Genomic DNA, 12,537 nt, shown 5'->3' with positions numbered 1-12,537 from the left:
CGTCTCTGGCGTTATCCTCCCTGGTAAATGTATGTACCCTAAGGCAAAAAAAAAAAAAAAGAAAGAAAGAAAAGAAAAGAAAAGAAAACTGCATGGCACTCTCCATGCTGTGCAAAAGCAATATTTGACAGCTCAAGTTCAGTAGCCATCTCAGGATAGGCCCGGGTTTTCAAAAAAACTGAATTTTAATGATAATGTTCATATTTGTTATAATTTTTGTGACTCTATAACAGAGACAGGATGGTTTTAAATTTTTGAGAAAATATTTACATGTCAATTACTCAAACCGTTTAAAAACAAACACTCAACACACAATTGACACATAAACCTTCTCAATTCAGCCCTCTCTACCTAGTATTCTGTGATATACCTTCTGCTAGCAAAGATCAGTGTCTTTTTCTTCCTTCAAAGTCCTCCTCAAAATAATCCTCTGGTTGGGACCAGCAGTTAGCGTAATGGCTATGTTGTTGGACTCCCATGTAGTCGACCGTGGTTCAAGTCCCAGAACCGGTGGCTTAAACTCACGCCGGGCACATATGCATGAGTGCCCAAGATCCCAAGAGGAGAATGGAGGAGAAGGGATTGCGGCGTGGCCATCCCCCCTGGGTGGTGATTTCTCGCTTTCTGTCTCTCTGTCTCTCTGTCTATCTGGCGAGCGCACACGCCCTATAGCAAAAACCTCTCCAAAAAATAAATAAATAAATAATCCTCTGGTTATGTCTGCTTTTTTGCAATCTCTACTGTCTGCAGTGCTGGACTGGAAAAGTCCAAGTTATTTTATGGTACAAATTCTTTCATGCAGTTTCTCTAATCCTCTCTGCCAGGTAGAACTGTTTATGGTGCTAGGCCACCTTTCCAAGAGCTTCTGTTGGCTTACTTGAGTTCTACCTCAGTTCCGTAGTTTTCTGGTTTAATCTTCATATATGATATTCCAGTCAACATCCTGTCCAATGATGAGTATTTCCAATTTCTGATTCAAGGCAACAGGTATTGTTGAACTTACGTGAATAATCATTCTGCCACAAAATAAGAATACTTTCAAACATTTTCTAATTCCAGAACAGTCAGGAAGGGAGAAAAGTTTATGTTTCCATTTAAAGAAACAAACAAGGGACCAGCAGGTGGCATGGTAGTTAAGGCACTGGATGCTCCCACATGGCTGACCATGGTTCAAATCCTGAACATGGTGGCTTGCTTTCTCACCTTCTCTCTCTCTCTGTCTGTGTGTGTCTCTCTGATCAAATGAAAAATGAATGAATGAGGGAACCAGCAGTTAGCGTAATGGCTATGTCACTGGACTCCTACGTAGTCGACTGCGGTTCACGTCTCAGACCCGGTGGCTTAAATCTCACGCCGGGCACGTGTGCGTGTGTGCCCAAGATTCCAAGAGGAGAGTGGAGGAGTAGGGATTGCGGCGTGGCCATCCCCCCTGGGTGGTGATTTCTCGCTTTCTGTCTCTCTGTCTCTCTGTCTATCTGGCGAGCGCACACGCCCTATAGCAAAAACCTCTCCAAAAAATAAATAAATAAATAATCCTCTGGTTATGTCTGCTTTTTTGCAATCTCTACTGTCTGCAGTGCTGGACTGGAAAAGTCCAAGTTATTTTATGGTACAAATTCTTTCATGCAGTTTCTCTAATCCTCTCTGCCAGGTAGAACTGTTTATGGTGCTAGGCCACCTTTCCAAGAGCTTCTGTTGGCTTACTTGAGTTCTACCTCAGTTCCGTAGTTTTCTGGTTTAATCTTCATATATGATATTCCAGTCAACATCCTGTCCAATGATGAGTATTTCCAATTTCTGATTCAAGGCAACAGGTATTGTTGAACTTACGTGAATAATCATTCTGCCACAAAATAAGAATACTTTCAAACATTTTCTAATTCCAGAACAGTCAGGAAGGGAGAAAAGTTTATGTTTCCATTTAAAGAAACAAACAAGGGACCAGCAGGTGGCATGGTAGTTAAGGCACTGGATGCTCCCACATGGCTGACCATGGTTCAAATCCTGAACATGGTGGCTTGCTTTCTCACCTTCTCTCTCTCTCTGTCTGTGTGTGTCTCTCTGATCAAATGAAAAATGAATGAATGAGGGAACCAGCAGTTAGCGTAATGGCTATGTCACTGGACTCCCACGTAGTCGACTGCGGTTCACGTCTCAGACCCGGTGGCTTAAATCTCACGCCGGGCACGTGTGCGTGTGTGCCCAAGATTCCAAGAGGAGAGTGGAGGAGTAGGGATTGCGGCGTGGCCATCCCCCCTGGGTGGTGATTTCTCGCTTTCTGTCTCTCTGTCTCTCTGTCTATCTGGCGAGCGCACACGCCCTATAGCCCCTAAAGCCAAAACCCCCCCAAAAAAAAAAAAAAAATGAACGAATGAATAAATAAAGTTAAATAAATAATTTTTAAAAAGAAACGAACAAGAAGAAAAGAAAAAAACATTTTAACAAATTGCTAAACCCAAGAACAGCTTAAAAGAAAGCAAAATCCTTAAATTGGGAAAACAAAGCATAGTAAAAAAAAAAGACAGTAATGTTTTCCTCAAAAGTCATACAATTCTATTTCATCAGTTCAGTCTTATGTAATTAATCTTTCTTCTGTTGAATTTGCAATGTTACTGTGATCTGATATTTCCATTTAAATCCTGGAAGTTAACATTTGTCCCGACCCGGGGGACAGTCGAACAGATTTCCTGAGGGAAGGAGTGAGAGACAGGACGAATGATGCAGTGTTACAACACGGAGTATTACAACTCTTCAGGGTCGTCCGTTTATTGTAGGCAGCACAGAGACGACATAGTGTTACAACTCTTCAGGGTCTTTGGGAGACGACGCGGTGTCACAACTCTTCAGGGTCTTCAGGGTCGTCTGGTGATTGTGGGCCAGGAATCATGGTAATATACATGTTGGTGGGCAGTGATTGGTTGAATGAAGGATTGTAAAAGGTGGGTTATGATTGGTTGCTTTTGTGGACCAATCATGAGGTGCCAGATATGCAAATTTGAGGGATTCTAAGCTCACTGATTTGCTATGGGAAGTGGCCAATCAGAGTATGGTTATGAAGGTGAGGTTTTGAAGGGGAGCCAATTGTGGCCTTTATGGGAAATGACCAATCAGAGTATGGTTTTGAAGGTGAGGTTTTGAAGGGGAGCCAATTGTGGCCTTTATGGGAAATGACCAATCAGAGTATGGTTTTGAAGGTGAGGTTTTGAAGGGGAGCCAATCATGGCCTTTGTCATTGTGTAATTGTTTGCTCTCTGAGAAACCGGCGATATTCGCTGATGCACAGCTTCCCACATATCCCCCTTCTCTGTTTTAATTTGAGAGATGAGGAAAAGGCCTGGGGGAATCGTACCTGTCTTAGCTTGGAGTCGTTTATGGAACCATACGTCCATTCTTACCCATCATTGTAGAGTCCCATAGCTATGGTGGGCTTCCTGTCTTAGGTGGAAGGACTGAACAGTTATTGGGTTCATCAGACTCTCTTACCCATCTTTGACTAACTGATTCAGCGCCTCAGGCAAGACCAGTATAGGGGTGTTGGTCTTCCATAAGCGAGTCAATTTGTTGTTTGAGGAATGACATGAGCCTATTAAATATAACAGGTCCCAGCGAGCAAACAATTAAAAGGCCAATGAATGGGCCAAGGAGGGGGATTAGGAAAGAGAGGAGACCATTCCAGGCAGACCATCGACGAGTTGTTTTCTACGTTGTTGGAGAAATTCTTGGAGTTGATGTATGTTGTCATGAATGATGCCAGACTTGTTGGCATAAAAGCAGCAGCATTCCTGTAAAGCAAGACAGAGACCCCCCTGTTCTGCCAGGAGGAGATTTAAACCTTGTCTATTTTGAAGAACCACCTCAGCCAGGGAATCTAGTTGGTCTGAGATAAGACACTCAGTGACTTGGCATAGATGGAGAGAATAACCCATGCTGATTCGATCTTTGAACACAGACATATGTACCCTGTCAGGTCTGTCTTTTTTCTGTGCAGTCTAATGACTGCCTGACAAGAAGCGTTAGCATTTTCATATGCCAGTTGTTTTACAAAGTCTGTACTTGCAACAGCATTACTGAATATTTTTTCTGATGTGGTAATTAATCAATGTACAAAGTCAGAAAAAGGTTCATCAGGCCCTTATCTAATGTTAGTAAGGGAGGTGCTCAAATCTCCTTTGGCAGGGAGTTATTTTCCAGGCGTTTATGCCTGCTGTATGAATTTGTGCAATGAGCCCTGGGTCATACTGCATTTGATTTTCATTGTGTGCATAGTTCCCTTCTCCTATTAACATTTCGGCCGTCCAACCATTATTGGCTTGGGTATTGCAGCGGACAGTTTCCCTAAAAGCCTCTACATATTCTGATTTCCAAAGCAGGTAGTCTCCTCCTGAAAGTGTAGCTCGGGCTAATGTTTGCCAATCAGATGGTGTGAGCCAGCCCATGGCGATAGCTTCAACTATAGCTAATGTATATGGAGTAGTAGCTCTGTATTGGGTGACTGCCGCCTTAATTTCTTTTACCATTTTAAAGTCAAACCCGCTGTGATGGCTCCAAACCTGTCCTTGGGGATCTGTAGTTTCCATATCAGGGAATGTCTCAAAGTCTGTCATATGTGATCCCTGAACTAGTTTTGTTTCTTTGTCTGTATTGGTTTTTAGTTTCTCTAATTGTGATACAAAAGGTATCTGCATGGGTAATATTAAACCCACAATATAGAAAGTGCTATATGCTATGTAGACTCTTTTGCTATGTCTCTGCATCAGTAACAACACAAACACATGCAATGGAATAAGGTTGATGATAAACACATAACCACCCCAAGCAGAGACCATATAGAAATATGATAAATAGCAGCACATTGTCCAAAAAAACTAACTCAGTTTTTACTGATTTTACCCACAACTAGTATGTGAACTGAAGTGCAAAAATAGCAATGCCTTCATTATCAAAGGATCCAGCTACTGACTGAGATATATAACCTGGTACAATTGCAATAAAACAAGCAGCTAAAAGTCCTCCTCCTTGGCTCCAAAGTATTAGTTCCTGGTATTCTTTTTCTAATCAAACTTGTTCTTTTAATTGTTTTATTTTATTCATTATTTTTTACTTTGGGTCAATAAGGGGCAGTGCTGAGGCAGTAGTGTTATAGGGTGGTGGCCATTTTTTGAAGGGCAACTATTCAGCCTCAGCCTCTAGGATTTCCTCCTCTGAACTAGTTGATGACTCATTTTTCTTTGGCTCTTATAGAGCCTTAAGGTTGTTTTTATTTTTTAGTTTTTTGGATTTTTGGGGTTTTGTCTTGCCTTCAGGGCTTTTAACTTCTTCCTCACTATCTAGGAAAATAAGATCCTCTCTCTGTTCTTTTTCAATTTTAGAATTAGTGACCATAGTGGCAAGGACTTCTTTTAAGTCCTGAATGAATAGTTCATGCTGACTAAGCTCTTGTTTGTGCTGACTAAGCTCTTGTTCATGCTGACTAAGCTCTTACCCCATTATTACCCTTATTACTTATGAGTAAGTGACTTTTGTTACTTACCGGGAGGATTCTCTGCCGTCCTCCTCTGCAGCCTTTCTCGGGATGATTCTCTGCCATCTCCTTCTGGATGATTCTCTGACATCCGCCGATTCTCTCCCGTCCCCTCCTGGACGATTCTCTGCCATCTCCTTCTGGATGATTCTCTGCCGTCCCCTCCTGGGCGATTCTCTGTCATCCTTTCTCGTGATGATTCTCTGCCATCCCCTCCTGAGCGATTCTCTGCCGTCTTTTCTCGGGATGATTCTCTGCCGTCCCCTTCTCGGGTGCTCTTCACTGGATCCTTCACACTCAGGGTCCCTGTTTGGGCGCCACGTGTCCCGACCCAGGGGACAGTCAAACAGGTTTCCTGAGGGAAGGAGTGAGAGACAGGACAAACGACGCAGTGTTACAACACGGAGATGACGCAGTGCTACAACTCTTCAGGGTCGTCCATTTATTGTGGGCAGCACAGGGACAACACAGTGTTACAACTCTTCAGGGTCTTCAGGGTCGTCTGGTGATTGTGGGCCAGGAATCGTGGTTATATACATGTTGGTGGGTAGTGATTGGTTGAATGAAAGATTGTAAAAGGTGGATTATGATTGGTTGCTTTTGTGGACCAACCATGAGGTGCCAGATATGCAAATCTGAGTGATTCTAAGCTCACCGATTTGCTATGGGAAGTGGCCAATCGGAGTATGGTTTTGAAGGTGAGGTTTTGAAGGGGAGTCAATTGTGGCCTTTATGGGAAGTGGCCAATCAGAGTATGGTTTTGAAGGTGAGGTTTTGAAGGGGAGCCAATCATGGCCTTTGTCATTGTGTAATTGTTTGCTCTCTGAGAAACCGGTGATATTCGCTGGTGCACAGCCTCCCACAAACATTCAATGTTATTATTGATATATCTTGTCCCTATCATTAAGTTGATAATTTTCTTGGTTGCTCTTTGTTCTCTTATTTCTGAATGTGTGTCTTTAGTTTTCCTGGTAAAGCACTCCTTTCAGAACTTCTTTGTTTATTATTTAAAAATTAGTTAATTTTGGGACCAGAAGTTGTCGTAATGTAGCCTATGTCACTGGACTCCCATGGAGTTGAATGTGGTTCGAGTCCCAGACCCGGTGGCTTAAACTCACACTGGGCACGTGTGTGTGTTTGCCCAAAATGCTGAGAGGAAGGAACCAGCAGTTAGCATAATGGCTATGTCATTGGACGCCCATGTAGTCGACTGTGGTTTGCGTCCTGGACCTGGTGTCTTAAAACTCACGTTGGGCTTGTGTGCGGGCGTGTTTAAGATCCCAAGAGGAGAACAGAGGAGAAGGGATTGCGGCATGGCCATCCCCCCTGGGGGGTGATTTCTCGCTTTCTGGCTCTCTGTCTCTCTGTCTGGTGAGCGCACGTGCCCTATAGCAAAACAAAAACAAAAACAAAAACAAAAACACATAAAACAAAAAAACACACCTCTCCAAAATGCTGAGAGGAGAATGGAGTCTTGAGAAGGGATCGTGGCATGGCCATCCTCCTGGGGGGTGATTACTCGATTTCTGTCTGTCCATCTGTCTCTGTCTTTCTTGCGAGCCCATTTGCCCTGTAGCAAAAACCTCTCCCCCCCAAAAAAATAATTATTTAATTTAATTTTATTTATTCATTTATTTATTTATTTATCTATTTTTATTTTATCAGAGAGAGATAGAGAAAGAAATGTATATAGAGAGAAAATTAGAAAGCAAGCTGCCAGGTCTGGGACTTGATGAGTGATGAGTCATGTGGGAGTCAGAGCCCTTAACCACCATGCCACCTGACAGCCCCCCTTCAGAAATTTTTGAAGAGCTGGTTTGGTGTTGGTAAATTCATTAAAAAAAAAAAAAAACAAACACAATCCTTTCTCCTCCATTCTCCTCTTGAGATTTTGGGCATGCACGCACACGTGCCCGGTGTGAGTTTAATCCGCTGGGTCTGGGATGCGAACCGTGGTCGACTACATGGGAGTCCAGCAACATAGCCATTACGCTAACTGCTGGTCCCCAGTGTTGGTAAATTCTTAAGGTTTTGTTTATCTGAGAATGTTCTTGTCTTTTCTTCCCATATGAAGGATAATCTTGCTGGGTTCTTGGTTGAAACTGTTTTTCACTTAGCACTTTGAATATATTTTCCCATTCTTTTCTTGCTCACATTGTTTCTGATGAGAGGTCTGATATTAGCCTGATGGAATAACTTTTATAAGTAACCTGACATTTTCCTCTTGCCAATTTTAGTATCTTGTCCCTGTCTGTGGTTTTAGTCAATCTGGCTATGATGTGCCTAGGAGAAGATCTTCTTGGGTTGATTCTATTAGGGGTCCTTTGTATTTCTTGGGTCTGGATATTTGAATGCCTCTTTAGGTTTGGAAAGTTTTCTTTCAAATGGACTAGATTATCAATGCCCTTAGTTTCTTCACCTTCTGGGATACCGATTATCTGGATGTTTGGGTGCTTAACGGTATCTAGTATTTCTCATATAGTGTTCTCATTTTTTTCTGATTATTTTCTCAGTTTTTTGCGTTGTTTTTTCTAGGTCAGAGGTTTTTCCTTCAAAATCTGAGGTTTGATCTTCTGCATGGACTAATCTGCTCTTAATACTTTCAAGGGAGGTTGTGATTTCCTGTATTGCAGCCTTCATCTCTAACAGCTCCATTCGATTGTCTTTTATTGTTTGTATTTCCTCTTTCAGATCATGTAAGAACTTCCTCACCTCCTGGAACTCATCTCTTTTCTCCTGCATCTTCTGGAGTTCATTGTCTCTCAGTTCTTGCATCTTGTTTAGTTTTGTCACTATGAATATTCTGAATTCTCTATCAGACATTTCCATGAGTTCCACTGTACAGTTGTAGATGATGAAAGATTGTTCTTTTCACTTAGGGGAGAGATATTTTCTTAGTTTCTCACATTTCTTGTGCCTCTGTGGTGGTTTCTGGTCATTCTGTGACAAAATCTTTCCTCTTGTCTGAGTGTTTTGGGAGATCCCAAGCTAATACCTTTTTAATAATCATTCCATTTGGGACCAGCAGTTGGCGTAATGGCTATGTCGCTGGACTCCCATGTAGTCGACCCTGGTTCGAGTCCTGGACCCAGTGGCTTCAACTGACCCCGGGCACGTGTACGGGTGTGCCCAAGATCCTGAGAGGAGAATGGAGGAGAAGGGATTGTGTCTTGGCCATCATGGCCATCCATTCTAGCAGGTGATTTCTCGCTTTCTATCTCCTTGTGTCTCTCTGTCTCTCTGGCGAGTGCACATGCCCTATAGCAAAACCTCTCCCCCCACAAATAAAATTATTCCAGTTATGTCTTTTTTTTCTCTCTCTTTTGCTATAGGGCATGTGAGAGAGCCATAGACAGACAGGGAGGGAAAGTGTGAAATCACTCCCCAGAGTGGATGAGCACTCCACAATCCCTTCTCCTCCAGTCTCCTCCCAGGATTTTGGGCGCACACAGACATGCCCTGGATCTAGAACTTGAAGAGCATAGTCCACCATGTGGGATCCAGCACCTTAACCACCATGTCACCTGCTAGTCTCCATTTAGGTCTTTATAGTTTAATCACATAGGTTTCCCTAAATAAGATACAGATTATTATTGCTAGATTCTGAATTTTCTGGATTGTCATATACCGTATGTATCTTGCTAGACGTGCCTAACCCCCGGTTTCCCCGGTTTCCACACTGCAGCTCCCCTGGCTGAACCGGGTTTGACTCTAGGGAACTACATTCCCCAGAAGGCATGCAGACAAATGGCAGCCACCGTCGACTAACGAGAATGCGCGTTTTCTCGCACGCAAAACGCGCTGGGCGGGACTTCCGGCGACGCGCGGGGCCTGCACCTTCGCTGCTCTGGGACGCTACAGCAGCTCTCGGGAAAGCTGGCGGCCCCGAGGCGGGTCCGAGGCTCGGCCACGCCGCCCGGTGCTCGGCTGCAGCGCGGTCCCTGCAGCCCTCGCCCCGGTACCGGGTCGGCGAGGCGTCCCTGGGCCGGCCCCGAGCCCGGCGTGCGGGCGGCGAGGTGTGGGCCGCGTGACGGGCGAGGGACGGTGCCGGGACCTGGGCTGGGGACGAGCTCCGGAGTGCCGGGGTCTCCGGGGATGGCTTGGGAGGGAGGGGACGAGGCAACGTGGGATGACAGCCTGGTAGCTGGGCCCTCATTGTGGAGGTGCTGGTGGCCACCAGGACTGAGCACAGGACTCGATCTGTTTCTCAAAGGTTTCCAAACTTTCCTTGGGAAGGACGGACTGGGGAGGAGGAGGAGATGAGGGTGGAGGCAAGGAGACCTGTGAGCAGGTAAATCCGATGGACTAGGGGAGAGTTCTGGGGCCCTGGACCATGGTAATGGCAGTAGAAGGGGGGCAGTGAGCAGACCTCGGGTGGATTTTAAATAGTTCACATACGGAGTCCACTAAAATGTAGATTTAACAGGTTTACTGACACAAACACTTAATAATTGGTTTAAAACAATATACTGGGATCAGCACTTAGCGTAATGGCTATGTCTCTGGACTCCCATGTAGTCGACCGTGGTTCGAGTCCCGGACCCAGTGACATCAACTCACGCCGGGCGTGTGTGTGTGTGCGTGCCCAAGATCCCGAGAGGAGAATGGAGGAGAAGGGACTGCCGCGTGACCATGCCCCATGGGAGCTGATTTCTCACTTTCCCTTCACTGTCTCTCTCCTGCAAGCACATACACCCTGAGGCAAAAATGTCTACAAATAATTAAATAAAACTTAATATACTGCCAAGTATTTGCTTAAAATAAAATGTCTTTTTGTTTTGTTGAGAGGTTTTTGTTATAGGGTATGTGCGTTTGGCAGAGAGACAGAGAGTGATAAATCACCCCCTGGGGGTTGGCAACTCTGCAATCCCTTGGCAATTTTGGGCACACCTACATACGAGCCTGGCATGACTTTCAAGCCTCCAGGTCCAGGATTCAAACCGCAGTCAGTTGTGAAGGAGTCCAGCAGTGTAACCATTATGCCATCTACTGGTTCCCTAAAATAAAATGTCTTATATATCACATTGTTAGTTAAAAGGTATGGAAAACAAAACAAAACCTACATTTTCAAAGCCTACCAGTGTATTTGCACTATAAATAATTTTTTAAAGAATTATTTCATTTCATTTTATTCATTATTATATTTTTAAAATTGCTATAGCACACATGCACTCACCAGAGATAAAGTGAGAAAGCAAGCCACCAGGTCTGGGACTCGAACCACGGTCGGCCTTGTGGGACTCCAGTGCCCTAACCACCCTCCACCTGTTGGTCCCTGCATTGAAAATCTTGATAAAGCATTTATGTGCACAGTAAAGAATTGATTTTTGGTATTTAACATAAACAAATGAATTTGATATAAACAACAGTTCTGTTGGGTGGATAACATTATGATCCTCATGTTACAGATGACAACACTGAGGTACCAGGAGGTCAGGTACTTCTCCCAGGGAAAGTAGTTGCTAAGAGGCATCTTTGAGAATGGAGGCCCAGATAGTACATAGGGACAGCTGACTCCAGGATAAGAGAAGGGGCTTGCACAATCCTTTGCCAACGTCACTGCCTCCTTCTCACAGTGTTGCTTTTCCATAGGTTCCTATAGTTACAGAATCACTTATAAACAAGGCAAAGATAAATAGAGGGCATCCTAGGTTCTTACATGGTGTCCGGGATTACAGTGTCTTTGCTTGCTATTCTTCCTACCCTACCATCGAGTTCCCTAGAAAGTGGTCACCCGAAGTCAAGGCTCTAAATCTACACTACAGATTGTAGGGAAGATTCCCATTTCTGGCAATCAATGGCATGAATTTTGGAAGGTATTAATAATCCGTGATTAGCATTTAAAAATGCTTGGCAGTGAGGTTGATCTCAGGTACCCTTAGGTCTCCATTTAGTCTGGTGGAGTCAGCAGGAGGCAGGAGTTAGGCCTAGAAATATAGCCTGAGAAGCTGAACCTCTATTCTGAGGGTGGTAGGAGCCAAACAAGGTTTGGAATACAAGAAGGAAGTGATCTGACCCATTCTTTACAAGCTTTCTCTGCTGTAAAGAATAGCTATGAGGTTTAGGGTAAAGGCAGGGAGACCAGCTAGGCGGCATCTTCAGTAGTGTTGGTAGATATTGGACTAGTATGATGACTATGGAGTTAGGGGATATGGTTGGGTCCAGATGTGTTGGTTTTGTTTTGTTTTGTTTTGTGATAGGATTTTTCTATATGAGGCATGTATTCGCCAGAGAGGTGGAGAGACAGACACAAAACAAGAAATAACCCCCTAGGGAGAATGGCCAGGTTGCAATCTCTTCTCCATCTTTCTCTCAGGATTTTAGACGTGCATGCACACATGCCTGGCATGATTTTCAAGTCACTGGGTCTGGGACTTTAACCACAGTCAGCCACATGGGCGTCTAGTGCCTCAACTACTATGCTACCTGCATCCCCCCACATCTGTATTTTAAATAGGTCTGAACACATTTTCTAAAGCATGGGATCAGAAAGAAGTGGAAGCTTTAGGGTCACTTGTTCGGCCTCAACTGTTGAAGCAAGGCAACGCCACCACGTGGAAGTTGGTGATAAGAGTTTTTTTCAGGGGGAATGCTAGAAATTAGGTTAGTCCACGTTGAACTGAAGTGTTCCAGATGTTCCTTTGCATGGATTTGTTGAGCAGGTACCTAGACACACAAGTCTGGAATTCAGATAAAGGGTTTGGATTGATGATACCCATGATATGACCAGTATGTGGACTAGGATAGAGCTATGGGTCAGATTTAGGAGGGAGAATTTTCAGGGCCTATTTGTAGTGCTGTTAGGTAACAAAGGAAAGGAATATGGGACCAATGGCTGAGTCTCATTTGGACATCTGGGTGAGAGTGGTAGGTTTCACAAGGACATGAGAGAGAATAATGGCCATGCAGAAGGAGGTACAAGGGTAAAGAGGGTCTATAACTAAGATATCTGTGGGGAATAGACACAAGATGGATGTAGAGACACAGCAGTAAGTGACATGTCAGGATGGCTGGCA

This window comes from Tupaia chinensis, unplaced genomic scaffold (genome assembly GCF_000334495.1).
Source record: "Tupaia chinensis unplaced genomic scaffold, TupChi_1.0 Scaffold144336_1, whole genome shotgun sequence".
Lineage (NCBI taxonomy): Eukaryota > Metazoa > Chordata > Mammalia > Scandentia > Tupaiidae > Tupaia > Tupaia belangeri.
The sequence above is the reverse complement of the archived record's forward strand: the minus strand, read 5'-3'. Positions refer to the sequence as shown.